Source organism: Haemaphysalis longicornis, unplaced genomic scaffold, assembly GCF_048455015.1.
Source record: "Haemaphysalis longicornis isolate Haplotype H1 unplaced genomic scaffold, Haemaphysalis longicornis Haplotype H1 scaffold_5, whole genome shotgun sequence".
Classification (NCBI taxonomy): Eukaryota; Metazoa; Arthropoda; class Arachnida; order Ixodida; family Ixodidae; genus Haemaphysalis; species Haemaphysalis longicornis.
The window spans coordinates 119,567,300-119,580,704 of record NW_027526385.1 but is presented as its reverse complement, the minus strand read 5'-3'; the positions used below and the strand labels follow the sequence as shown (position 1 = coordinate 119,580,704).

Genomic DNA, 13,405 nt, shown 5'->3' with positions numbered 1-13,405 from the left:
AACTGCTGCCACCATTATAAGAAAGGATGCTTGCCTTGCTTTCCAACACAATTTCAACATTTTCTTATTTTCACGGGTTATGACTTGATACTTCATTATTACAATCACTTCTTAAGTGGCTCACATCAACCGGGGAACAACGTCACCTACAAAACGTTCCGAGTGGCTGATATTGCACCTCCCACTGAAGGCGCTGATAGATGGTTTTATTTATATACCTGCATTTCCATCCTCGGCTAAAGCTGATATGCGAGGTTTTACCCACCATACTCCTGCTTTTAAATTGAGTGAAAACACCGCACCACTCAGATTAGGTCCCTGCCTTCCCGTTGGCAACTGAGTGCCGCGGGAACGGTCATCAGAGGAGGCAAACATGGTAGGAACCGAAGACTGCGCGCCCAGTTTCGCGCTCAGGCAGAGACCCTTGGCTCATCATCGTGGCTGAGTGAGTTCTAAGATCGCGGAACGATCTCTCCTAGCTTCATATAGAAATGATCCTATGAAGCATGATCTTGCCGAACACTGCAGCTACAGAGGAGCCCCTTGGGCTGCCTTTGCCTTCATGATCAGTGGTACGTCCAGAAAAACCAAATATTCGCCATCCTTTAAAGCATATACCTCAAGTGATTGGTATCTGCATCGTATACGAAGTTGGAAACCGAAATCTTTATTTTTCAAGGTGTAAATACCGGACTAGAGCTGGTCAAAAAAAGTTAAATTTGAAGTAGCGTGCCTTAATTTTTTTGCATTGCTCGATACCCCTTCAAGATGGCCGCTCGACGTGGCCTGCTGGGGTCATCGAAGTTCACAATTATCTTCAGTTAGCCCTTGGAGCTTAAAGGTTCTCTCTCTCTCTCTCTCTCTCTCTCTCTCTCTCTCTCGTTCAATGAGTGTTCAAGCACCCAAGCTCCCTCGACCGCTGAGTTTCCGTGGGACCCGCTGTGTCCCGGGGTCTAAAATGTTATTTCGTTAAGGCCAAACAAAACAAACACCTCGCCTACGACACATGCTGGAATGCACGAATAAATATTCAGTGAAGCGGGGGACACATGTCCGTACGCGGCGCGTTAAAATGTTGGATGCGCGCGCGCGAGGGCGACGAGGCGGGTCATCCGGCAGCCAAACCGGTTCGCGGCGCGGATACGCGTGCGGGAACGCGTGCGTTTCCGCACATGTGTTCTACACTTCACGTCAGCTGGCGTTATGTATCGTACGTCTAAATGTGCAGACGGACCTATAGTCTTTTCTGCCTTTATTAGACAAACAGCTGCAATCTTCGGGATTGCAATCTTCGTGCAATCTTCGTGCACCCCTTTTCAACGTACGTTGCCGGTCATCATGATGCGCCGCAACGCTGAAGCAATAGCTTGAGCGTTGAAGCTTTTACACAGTACGACGCAAGAACAAACGCAAAGCGCTGCGCATGCCTTCAACGTCGCCGTCGCGACTATAGACCACAAGCGCAAAAAAAAAAAAAAACAAACCCAAGACAGTCGGTCTTGGCTTGTACGTCCTCTCCACTTTGCAAGATGGTTCCGCTTGTTTGCGAAATCAAAATGAAGTAAACGAAACATGGTTACTCCACCAACCTTGTAATTAAAATGCACTTTCCGGCATAGACACACAGTTCCCGATGAAGTGTTCCTCATTTGTGCCATTGTGGGACAGAAAACCCTACCATAACAGAATTGTGCCGCCAATTCTTCTAGCACGCGAATGCCTGCACGATGAAACCTTCGGGAGGATGCGAAGGATGTGAGCTCGGATGCAACTCTCCTTCCGGTGCCGAAAACACGGGGTGAATGAAAGTGACGTCATGAATAGGACGGCTGAGGAGCGCATGCTACGTGACAGACAGGTCGTGCCCTGGGGAAGAAAGCCTAATTCGGGCGGCATCTTCGGGACATCTGCTTCTATTTAAGTTGAGTGCAAACTACAACCGACATGGACACAAAATCACATATGTGCGGCAGATTAGTCTTTTGTTTGTCAAGGTGACTGACGTTCGCCGGTGCACGTCATGCATGTTAGTGTCGGAAGGTTCCCTGCTGGCGTCAGAACTGGTGCAGTGACATTGCTGAATAACAGCTGGCATTAATGTTTTGCTCGTTTTGTTAGACACTGAAGCAGCTTGTTCTGCTGGCTACAGACGCAGCGCTGAGCCTGTTTGCGGCCCGCTGACGTCCCGCCTCCGTGGCGCAATCGGCTAGCGCGTTCGGCTGTTAACCGAAAGGTTGGAGGTTCGAGCCCTCCCGGGGGCGTGGTCTTTTTTTTTTCTTCCTTCACATCCATTCATCTACTTTGAAATTCCACATTCAAAAAAAAAAAAAAAAGAAAGAAACGTGGTAGGAGTACAGTGAACTAGAAGGCATTCACTGTAGTAGGAGTAAACTAAAGGCAGGAAAAAAAAACCCACACCGCGCCCACGGGAGGGCTCGAACCTCCAACCTTTCGGTTAACAGCCGAACGCGCTAGCCGATTGCGCCACGGAGGCAGGACGTCAGCGGGCCGCAAACAGGCTCAGCGTTACGTTTGCTGCGGGCTGTATCTTTAACGCGCCGAAGCAACGCAGGCGATAAGTCGTGCCGTAGTGGAGGGCTCCGAATTAATTTTGACCACCTGGGGATTTTCAACGTGCGCCGAAATGCGTACACACGGGCGTTTTTGCTTTTCGCCTCCACCAGAAAAGCGGCCGCCGCGGCCGGGAATCGAACCCGCGTCCTTGTGTGTATCTACACCTAGCCAGCAGAATAAGCTGTTTCAGCGTCTAACAAAATGAGCAAAACATCAATGCTAGCTGTTATGCAGTGCGAAATTCCCTGTTCAAAAAAAAGAAAAAAACACTTGTTTGCAGTAAACGACGAGGTCACCTTGAATGTAAAACATTCTATTGCAAGTAGCCCACGAAATCGTGGCGTCGGGAGCCGCGGTATAAGACTCTACCCACTCGTCCTCAGCAAAACCGCCTCTGTGGCCCGAATGCTACACCCCCAAAAGCATTTAGTCTGTGCAGAGATGAAGAAAGGAGTACTTTCGGGCGACATGTTTCGTCCCTAGTCACATTTGTAGCGCTCATTGACCAGTGAAACCACTAATGTCACACCATCCCGCCGTTCGCCCAAGTCGTTTCTGGATTACTGCATCGGGTTCGTCGGCTGTAAGAGACTGTTCCCATCGCCTACGGAGACTAAGGCAAAACTTTGCGTGCGATCTTCACGGCACCACGCCATGAAATCCTCTTCGTAAATCCGTACACCTGGAGGTGGTGGCTAACACTCACAAACCTGCCTTTGAAATGACACTCGCGGAGTCGTTATCTCTCAGCTTTTTGACAACATAGGCACAAAATGGCGGTGACTGCTCGGCAGAGGGACCGGCAATGCGTTCGTCATAAAACATTGAGCGGGAAGTTCCCTCAAAGTACTGCAGCAGCGCCCTCCCTGGGTACTCAGTTGAGTCCACAAGGTCGAACACTGCACGTACGGCCAGCACGCTACACATGCTTTCCACGCAAGGCAGACTGAAACCACCCATCGACTTGGGCAGTCTCAACAGCGCACGCGATACTGTTTCTGTCTTGCCCGCCCAAAAGAACGACCCAAACTTCGTGGGGAGCTGATTGGTGAAATAGCGGGGCGGTTTCGCTACGCGTGCTACATAAAAGAGCGCCGCCGAGACGGACGACTTAATTTTGTAGCTTCAGTCTGCAAGGGAAAGTCTGAACTTTGCTGCAACTTCAAGACGGTGCTCCGCAGTCTCGAGGAGGCGCTTCCACGTACTACGCCCCACTTCACCCGAGTAATTGAAAACCACGCCTAGTACTCGAACTCCCGTAACCCATTCTGCGTCGCCCGCAAGGCCAGACGCAAATGTGCCGAAACGCACCGCCATATTTTTGCCCCTGTTCAGTCGAGCTCCAGACAGCTCACCGTACTCCTGAAATATCCGCATAAACGCTTGGTAGCTGTCCTCGTCCGGAATGAACAGGGACACGTCGTCCGCATACGCGGACACTTTAATTTGGCCTATGCGTGGCAACGGAAACCCGCGGATGGCAGTGCTTGCATCAACACGGCGGAGCAGCGGGTCCAGACAAATTACAAAAAACAAAGGTGACCAGGGGAAACCCTGCCTTTTCTCACTGGTGACAGAGAACGGACTACTTAAAAGCCCGTTGACAAGGATTCAAGCGCTCACGTCCGGGTACAACAGCTTGAGCATAGCTTGTAAGTCTGGCGGAAAGCCATATTGGCGCAAAACGCTCAGCAAGTATCGGTGTTCCACTCTGTCGAAAGCTTTCGCTAGATCGAGAGAGATGAAGCACCCTGAAGCGCTAATCTTTGTTGCGTAATTGAACAAATCGCACGTCAATAGGTGACCGCTAAAAAGTGCAAAGGCTCACGGGTACGTCGTCCGCTACCGCGACTTCCGGTTCGAGATCTCTCCTGCCCCCCCGTAGGGGGGCGGCTTTTGTGTGTGTGTGTGTGTACGTGCGTGTTGTTTATTTGTCACAGGGTGCTTACCTGTCAGATAAACTCCTAGTAGGGTCAGTCATTGTTATTAATAGACTTCCCGATGCGTGAGCGTTTTTTTCCCCGATTGAAACAGATAAACAACAAGCACACACGCGCGTGAATGCTGACGGCGTACGGGAGGCCAGGAGAGCTCCCGAACCGGAAGTGGCGGCACTCCGCGGGAGAAAACAATGTACCCATAAGCCTTTGCGCTTTTTACCGGTCACCTATGCCAGAAACGAGAAAATTGTGCGACCTTGCACGCTGCACGTTTGCGCTGGGCTTATAATATCGGGCAAAACGACACTGGTGCGTCTAGCCAAAATGGACGCAACGATCTTGTAGTCCGTGTTGAGGAGTGTGATCGGTCGATACGCCTGGAGCTGCGTAGGGTCCCCGCCTGGCTTCGCAATCAAGATTACGCGACCGTCACGGAAGGATTCTGGCCTTACTTCGCGGAGAAAAAAGCCGTTCACCATGTCGAGGAACGCACCCTGAATAGCTGGGAAAAACCACTTGTAAAAGCCAGCAGGAATCGCTTTAGGCCCAGGCGCCGACGCAACATTCAATTTTTTAACACACTCGCCGAGTTCGTCAGCATCCACGGGAGCACACAGCGAATCAACAAGGAGATCTGGCACACACGGCAGCACCCCACAAAACGCACTAAGCTTGTCCTCAAAATCCTGTGCATCCCACGACGCATTCTCGGTCGAAAAAAGGGTGGCGAAATGTCCCACAAAGACCTCGGCTATATCTTCAGCCCTCGTGCTAACCGACACGTCAGCGAGTGTAAGCTCTGGAACAGTAGCTAACCCACCCTCGTCAAGCGAGCCCGCTCTATATATGCCTGAGTACAGAGCTAGGGGTTTGAGACGGGCCTGCCCAAGGCCTGCGCACGGCTCGCCGCTTGCGATGATTGCCGTAAGAGGAACTCGTAGCGTACTTTTAGCAAGTTGACGGAGTCCCGCATCGCGAAGGTTAAGGTGCCCCCTCTCTGTACGATGCGAAGCCTCCACAACGTGTCGTTAAGCGCGGCCGTGATGCGCGCCTTGCGCGCAGACCCTCCTTTACCAAAAGCACGCGCCAGTGGTCCTTCAACTCATCCCAAGGCAGAGAACCGAACTCTCGCACAGCAGTCAACGAAGCATTAAGTGCTGCTGAACTGTCCCTGTCGGTTGGCAGACGCTTGTCCATTCGCCACATCTGGTGGCGTGGCGCACAGTTGCCAAGGTTAAGCGTCGCTAACACGGGCCGGTGATCGGACACGCGACGAGCCCCAGTTGGGAAGGAGAGGACGGCACAGCATTCCACGTAGCAGCTCAGCTCGGGTGGAAAGTATAACTTAATTATCTAGCCGACTGCCAGATTGTCCCCTTTCCCAACTAGCGACAAACCTGTCGCCGTGGAGCTGCACCCGCGCATCGGAGTGACAAAATTGACCGATCAGGTCCTTTAACTCCCGGGCACCGCTATAGGGTCTACCTTGCACACGTCCCCGTACATCACGCTGAGGGTCTGTTACACAATTAAAATCACCCACCAAAAATGTTGGGTAAGGTTCGAGCATGAATGCGTCGAGGGATGCGAAAAAAGAGGAAGAGTCAGAGTGCTGCGCGGGTGCGTACACTACAATAGCTCGGACGCGACGAGCAAGCAAGAAAAAATCACTTGCAAGCACGCGCCCTCCCATCCCATAAGTACAATGAGCCTTGCGGCGCAAGCTCTCGCGCAGAAATACAGCGCCTAAGCCCCAAGCCCCAAGTCTGACAGGGTAAAAAAGGCTTGCACACAAAAGCGCTCGCGAAACAAAAGAACGTCGCGTGGAGTACAGAAATTGCACTCCTGCAAAAAGAGAAGGTCAACGTGTTGCGCCCGAGCATAGTGCATCCCCTCCCTCTGTTTGTGCAAGTCCCGAAAGCCCTGAACATCTGAAGTAAGAAAACGCACCAGCATAAAAGTGATAAGGGCGCAATTCCCACATTAGCCTCCCCACCTTCAAAACTCACTGTCGCCGGAAGGCACGTCGACTCCGACCACGGTGACTCCGACGCACAGTTTCTTGTTATCGTCGGTATCATCGGTGTCCGCTCACGACGTCGGCAACGCCCGCTTGGACGCATCTAGGCGGTCTGGTGGAGAGGGTCGGGCAGGAAGCAAGTCATGCACCTGGCTGATCCGGTTGACGAGGCGAGGGTGGGTCACAACGAGGGATGGGCCAGCAGTGCTAGGCTCGTCAGTGCCGCCCGCATCCCCTGTGGCCGTCGAGGAAGAGAGACTTTGCTTGGTGGACGCCGCGAGCCGCTCCAGGAGAGATGGGGAACCTAGCAGATCGTCGACCTGGCTGACAGGGTTGACCAGACGGAGGTCCTTGACCTTGGGTGTAGGAGGACCACTGGAACTGGACGTGCTGTGGCCAGCTACAGGCGACTTAAGCCTGTGTTACACGGCGTCTTTCAATTAACAGTTGAACGCTCTCTTGGAAGTTCACCTTATGTATTTGCAATGGGGCCCTCGATAGACAACTGGTTCGAAGGCCTTCGGAAGGCCTTTGAAACGGCCGTGTAGCATGGCGTGATTAGAACGCCCCACCGCTGCCTTGCCGCTCGTGCCGGGCATGCTGCGTTCCTTCCGGCGGCTGCACGAGCCGCTCGAGGAGCTAGGGAGAGCGATGTTTTTTTTCCCTGTGCACGCCCTGGCTCGCGCTGAGACTGCTCCGCGAGGTCACTATACTCGGCAGAGCTGGGACTCGTGAAGTGGGAGGTATCGGTCGAAGACGATGAAGTGGCTTCGTTCGTTGCGTGTAGCAATAAATCAGGTTATTCCATGTACTGACAGGAGTTCTCTTTCTATCAATTTCCAGAACATTTTCCCCAAAAATGCTAAACTTTTACCAGCCCGACTGCTCAATCGTCTTCTCGAAGGTAATTTGGCCTCCATGCAGCCAGGTGTTATAATAAATACAGATGCCTCTCAACGAGAAGAAAAATCCGGACTTTTCGGTTCGTCTGGTTGATTTTATCCCGATATTCTTCGCGGAATTCCTAGCAATTGTCCTGGCGCTACGAAAGCTGGATGTATCAATTACATCTCCAATCATAATTTCTGATTCTTTTTCTGTATGCTTAGCCCTTTCTTCCCCTAAAGGCACTCCTCTTCTGCGGACGTTTCGGTCACTCCTGCCACCTCACTTCACTGAAATTAAACTACTTTGGGTTCCTGGTCATGCGGGGATCACATTCAACGAGACAGCCGACTCTCTAGCAAGGATAGCACTTTCTGGTCCTGTAGTAGACGTCGTAGAGCCGACACCTTTAATAACACCAGTTAGGTACCGTAGGATGCTGAAACTCCAAGAACAGCAAGAATCCGTTTTACTGTCATTAAGTGATTTTAATCATCTTAAATTCTCATGGAAACCTTAATGGTACCCTTCACGCAACTTAGAGGTTGTTATTACAGCCTTACGTTGTCGAGTACCCCAGTTAAATAGGTATTTGCACAGGTCTCGTCTGGCGCCAACAGCTCTGTGCAGCTACTGCAACGAAGACGAGTCTGTCGAACACTACCTGTTGACCTGCAATCGTTTTTCCCGACTCAGACGTCAGTCCCCGGAGGTGCCGCTTTACAGTTTGGGGATATCCCTAACAGGGCCGGCTATACTATCGTTCGGGGCATCCTAAACGGAGTTCTGCCGCCGGGATGTATGCTCTGCTCTCCTGCGCTACATTGAACATTCCAAACGATTCTCTTTATGATTGGGATTGGTCATCCTCGCTTTGATTTTTCAGTTTTTTTTTCAAAACCAACTGATCTAAATTATCTTTCCTAGGCGTCTCGTGATTTGATAAGGATTCCATTCATTTTTACCATCCTCTGTTGATTGGCCGATCACCTGATTGGGTATGCGCCATGAATTATCAGGATCAACAACAACAACAACAACAACAACGAAGGTGGAATATCTCCTTCCGAAGGCGACAGGCAGCTCTCGTGTTCCATCTTTTGGCTGTCGCTTGTCGATTCATTAATCGTCGAGTTGACGCCCAGAGCAGTACCTTCACTTGACGGCTCGGGAGGCTGGCTCAAGGAGGCCCGGGGTAGCTCTGGAAAGTCGCTTGTACTCTCGAAAGCCTGCTGACTGGGGGGCGCGCCAGGCATCTTAGCAAAATTGCTCGCAGCGTCCGCATAGGAGCGGGGCCGCAGGCAGTCGGCGGTGGCATGGTTGCCCTTGCCTTGCAGCGGCGACACTGGGCATTGCTGTCGACGTCGTCGTGGCCGTACTCCGAGCAGCGGCCACACCAGGGGGTCTTGCAGGCGCTAACTTGGTGGTCGGTCTGGCCGCAGCGGGCGCTTACCCTCCGCACACCTTTGTATTTAAATCGGGCCTTGAACCCTGGAATCTTCATGAAGTTAGGGACGGCCTTCGCCATCTCCATCTTCACGAGTCGCATGCCGTTCTTGATATGCTGGAGGCTCCTCCGCGCCGGCTGGCTGACGTTGAGGACCTTCTCATACGGTCTCAGTGCTGCCGGTAGCTCCGCGTTACTCACAACGGGGTTCAGGTGGTACACTGTCATGTAGACGACGGGCGGGCCCATGCAGGCCACAGGACACGAAACGCCTTTCACGACGACAGCTCCTTTCTCAGCGATCTTGCGAGCAGCAGCAGCCGTATCCGCCACCGCGCAAAACTTGAATCCACCCTGGTGCATCAGGGTGTCCAGGCCATAACGACCTACGATTTCCTTGAGGGCATACACCAGGTCATCCACGGTGACGTAATTTGGGGCCGTAAAGTAAAAAAAATGGGCCTTGGGCGGTGGCTGAACAACCTCCCAAGAAGCCATGATGACGTGTCCTTAATGTCCAAGATGGTGGTCCAGTGGTCACAATGTAGACGGCGTCCAGGAGGGAGGGGCTACCCCAACGTAAAACGCAGGGCCGCCCCGTTGCAGTCACGGAGAAACCAAGAGGGCGGTGACGGATGACGTGTCCTTCCTTCGCTGCAGTCACGGCGAAGTTCCTACCGTCCTGATCAGCGCCACCAGGTAAATATTATTGCGTGGATTTGAGGAGAGACCTACCTTCAACAGAAATGTTCCTGCGAAGCGTTGTTCTAAACCACAGGTGCATTGTTAGATTGACGTAAGTTCAATTTCCCTTATCTATATGACCAGGTGGTACGGCCCGGTTACCAAATACACGCCATTCTTTTCAGCATACTGTTTAAGCGATTGGCACTTACAAAATAATCACAGTTGGAAGAATAAATCTGCTTTTCTGTACAAAATGAGGCCGAAATTGACATAAAATGAGGCTATCGAGAATGCAACCAAGTCCTGCATCAGCTTCGTTCAGTATGGCACCTGTCGTAAAGCGTTGTTCGTTCGCTCCTAGAAACACGCGTCGGTGAGCTAGATGGTCCACTCTTGGTTACGCAGTCGAACCTCGTTAATTCGAACTCCAAGGGAACAGAAAGTCTGAGCGAATTATAGCTGGAGCTCGAACTAGGGGGGGGTGCCTTTGATTGGCGGTACCGCGCGCGCTACCAGTATCAGAAATGCATGCGCGATAAAGTAGACAATATTGCACATCCTTCTGAGTTCACTTTCAATAATTACGCTCTTCGAAAGCAAAAAGGAAAAAAAAAATCGCGGCAATCCACCCCGTGAATGTGGTTGGAAAGCAAAGCTGCAAGCTGCATGCACCCACAACGATTACCCATGCGACGTCACTTAAATTCACTCACATCGCTCTACAAATAGCTAAACCAGACAGAAGTGAAATGCACTTAACCACACCATTTCTTACTTCAAAGAGATATTCTTGTTAAGGTTAAATCAATGCATGAAGTATGAACGGTGTTTGGTTGAGTTGTATTGGTGTAGCACAAGAGTGGAAACTTTTTTTATAAAATTAAAGTAAGCTCCAACCCGGTGTTAGACGATCTGTCTTCTCCGTCTCTGCGCCGCGGACGGAAGCGACGAGATTTGCTGCAGAGAAGGAGGAGGAGGAAGATATACTTCTGTTCAGATTTCTGAACGGCTCAGAGTGCAGCCCTGGGGAGTGTGGGGCCCATATGCAGTCCGCGCGGCCTGTGTTCTGTCCACCCGCTGAAGCTGGGTAGGCAGAGAGAGGGCCTGGACAGCAGCATCTTCCATTGCTCTTGTTGGGTAGTTGACGGAAAAAGAGAGGAGGGCGTTAAGGGCTAAAGTCGCGGGCCCCGATTACGGGGCGCAGTGTTCCTACTTCTGAGCAAAATTTACATTCAGCGTCGTAGCGATTCGGATACATTAAGTGAAGACGCGTAGGCTGTGGGAAGGAGCCCGGATTGTATGAGCCGTAGGGTAGTTTGTTGTTCTCTGGAAAGGTCAGGGTAATGCGAAGGTACGGTCTGTCTCAGAAGGCGATAATGCTGGGTTATCTCCCTGAACGTGACAAGCGGGTGACTGTCCTCGTGCAGCTCCATAGCACGGGAGGTAAAAGCGCAGGCTTGTTGGGTGGGCGATATGTTGCAATGGAACCGTTTGGGGAGTGGTTTTTAGGCACGCGCTGTGCAGGTCAGGACACCCAACTCTACTGGTAATTCCAGTAGGCTTGCTGGGAATCGATGACTACCCTCCGAACCCCTGGTTGAGCGAGAGCCAAGGTGTGTGCTGCCTCTTCTGCTGCCGTCATTTCTTGGGTCCTAAGCGAGGTAAACGCAAGGAGGTTGGTTCGGGAGGTAGCCACGAAGATGACGTATTGCTGCCCTCGATGCTTGGAGGCGTCTGTGTAGATAACTGCATGATCCCCATCGAGGGTGGTGTTTAGCGCTTGAGCCCGTGCTTTTCGGTGACCCTCGTCTTGTGAGGGGTTCATATTTAGTTTTACTCGCCAAGAGTCTGGGAGTACGTCAAGCGGAGTGACATTCTGGGCTGCCCAGTCAATCTGGTGAAGCATGCGGTTACCTATTGCAGTTCTGAGTCGGACCTTCTGGTTAGAAAGATGGCCTTCTATCAGCTCTTCCACCGTGTTGTGGAGCCCCGTGCTAAGCAGCCTCTGTGTGGACGCACTCATGAGAAGACCGATGGCCTGCTCGACCGCCTTTCTAATCATTATATAAAGCATCTCTATGTCTTCCTTGTCGAGAATAAGACAGGGGGTTGACGTAAGTAACTCTCGAGAGGACAAAAGCTTCAATTAATCGTAAGGTACCGGATTCCTTTAGGCCTCGCTTCTTGGTGGCAACTCGCCGGATCATGTGTATGATTTGATTAATGCTGTTTTTGGGTCGCTGCAAGGAGACGTCACTTTTGGTGTTAGCCTCGAGATGTAGGCCCAGGATTTTGATGCTGGGGCTTGGAGTGATGACCTGGCCATCAAAGAGTATTTGAATGTATTCCTTGGTTTGGCGTGAGGGTGGACGACAAGGACCTGTGATTGTTTACGTGAAGACTGTAGGCCACAGGCTTTAGAACATTGGCGTACTAGAAGTGAGATGTCATGCATTGGTGTGAGCTTCCTGTAATTTTTGTAACTCTTAGCACATGAGCAAGGTGCGCACAGGGCCTCTAGACGGGCGTGAGTGGTCGCGTGACGCTTTCACGTGGCATTCAGCGAGAACGCAGGGGGCCCCGCACGGTGCACCTTGAGTATTCATGGTGACGGTGTTGGCGACACCGTGGACCCCGAGCCCCCAACATAAACTGTAACCTACCGTGGTGATGTGTTTAAAGGTGAAGGGTAGAAGCCTCAAACGGTGGCCGTCGGAGCCCAGGCCAAGCTCTGGCGGATGGGCTTCCTGTCTGTCTACCAGGCAGGGAGCTCCGGGACCTCTCAGGCTATCAGGGTAAGGTTTGAGAAGAAAGTACCCCCGTCCCCTGCTTCTATTACATGCCATATGGTAAATCGTAACCCCCCCCCAAACATGATCGGACCTTGAAAAGGGTCCGTACCGAAGAATCTTTTCCACCTCTTCCTGCCATCAACTCACCGAAACCTGACAACTACCCACGTTTTTTGATAGTTGAATCGGTTGACAAATCCAAGCCTCTTTCCTCACAATCTGTATTCCTTGTATCCAAGTTTCTTGAATCTATCCTAGGCAACACATACAATGCTAAAAAACTAAGAACTGGCGAGGTCCTAGTTGAGGTTAACTCACAGAAGCAAGCCACAACTCTCATGAGCCAAACCCGCATGGCAGACCTGGATATCAGTCACACCCCACCGCAGCCTCAACAGCTCCCAGGGTGTGATATCTGAGCCAGACCTCCTAACCGAGACAGAGACCGATCTGCTCGAAGGCCTAAAAGATCAAGGCGTGACAGGAGTAAGACGCATCGTCATTAGGAGAGATAACAAAGAAATAGCCACCAAACATCTGATTCTGACTTTCGACCGCTGCCCACTGCCCGAGCATATCAACGCAGGTTTCATCAGTTGTTCTGTCCGGCCATACATCCCGAACCCGCGGCGCTGTTTCAAGTGCCAGAGGTTCGGGCATGGTACCAACTCCTGTCGAGGCAGAACATGTGCCAAATGCGCCCAGCACGATCATCTCTCCGACAACTGCACTGCAACCAACTTCACCTGCCCGAATTGCCAGGGTCCACACGCAGCATACTCTCGCGCTTGTGAAAAGTTTCATCTTGAAAAAAAAATCATTAACCTTAAGATAACCGAAAACATCACCTTTCCAGAGGCGCGAAAGAGGTTCGCCTCCTTCCCTCTGGGCAGGTACGCCGACGCAGCTCGCCGGGGGGCGGAGCGGCGTTTGGTTTCGGCGGGGACCCAGTACCGCGAGTCGGACTTGGTCCCGCCCCCCCAGGGGGGGGGGGGCGGGACCAAGTCCGACTCGCGGTACTTGGTCCCCCCCCCCCTGGGTTGCCTATGGCAGCCCAACC

General features: G+C 52.0%; 3 non-coding genes across 3 annotated transcripts; 1 reads left to right on the top strand and 2 right to left on the bottom strand.

The window, feature by feature from the left end:
* Positions 1-300: 300 nt before the first annotated feature.
* Positions 301-514, bottom strand: LOC144140118 (small nucleolar RNA U3). Its single transcript, XR_013316329.1, has one exon. It is a non-coding gene; the product is annotated as a small nucleolar RNA U3 (small nucleolar RNA).
* A 1,673-nt stretch (positions 515-2,187) lies between these two features.
* Positions 2,188-2,261, top strand: Trnan-guu (transfer RNA asparagine (anticodon GUU)). The gene has a single exon. It is a non-coding gene; the product is annotated as a tRNA-Asn (tRNA).
* Positions 2,262-2,420: 159 nt separating this feature from the next.
* Positions 2,421-2,494, bottom strand: Trnan-guu (transfer RNA asparagine (anticodon GUU)). Its single transcript has one exon. It is a non-coding gene; the product is annotated as a tRNA-Asn (tRNA).
* Between the last annotated feature and the right edge of the window lie 10,911 nt (positions 2,495-13,405).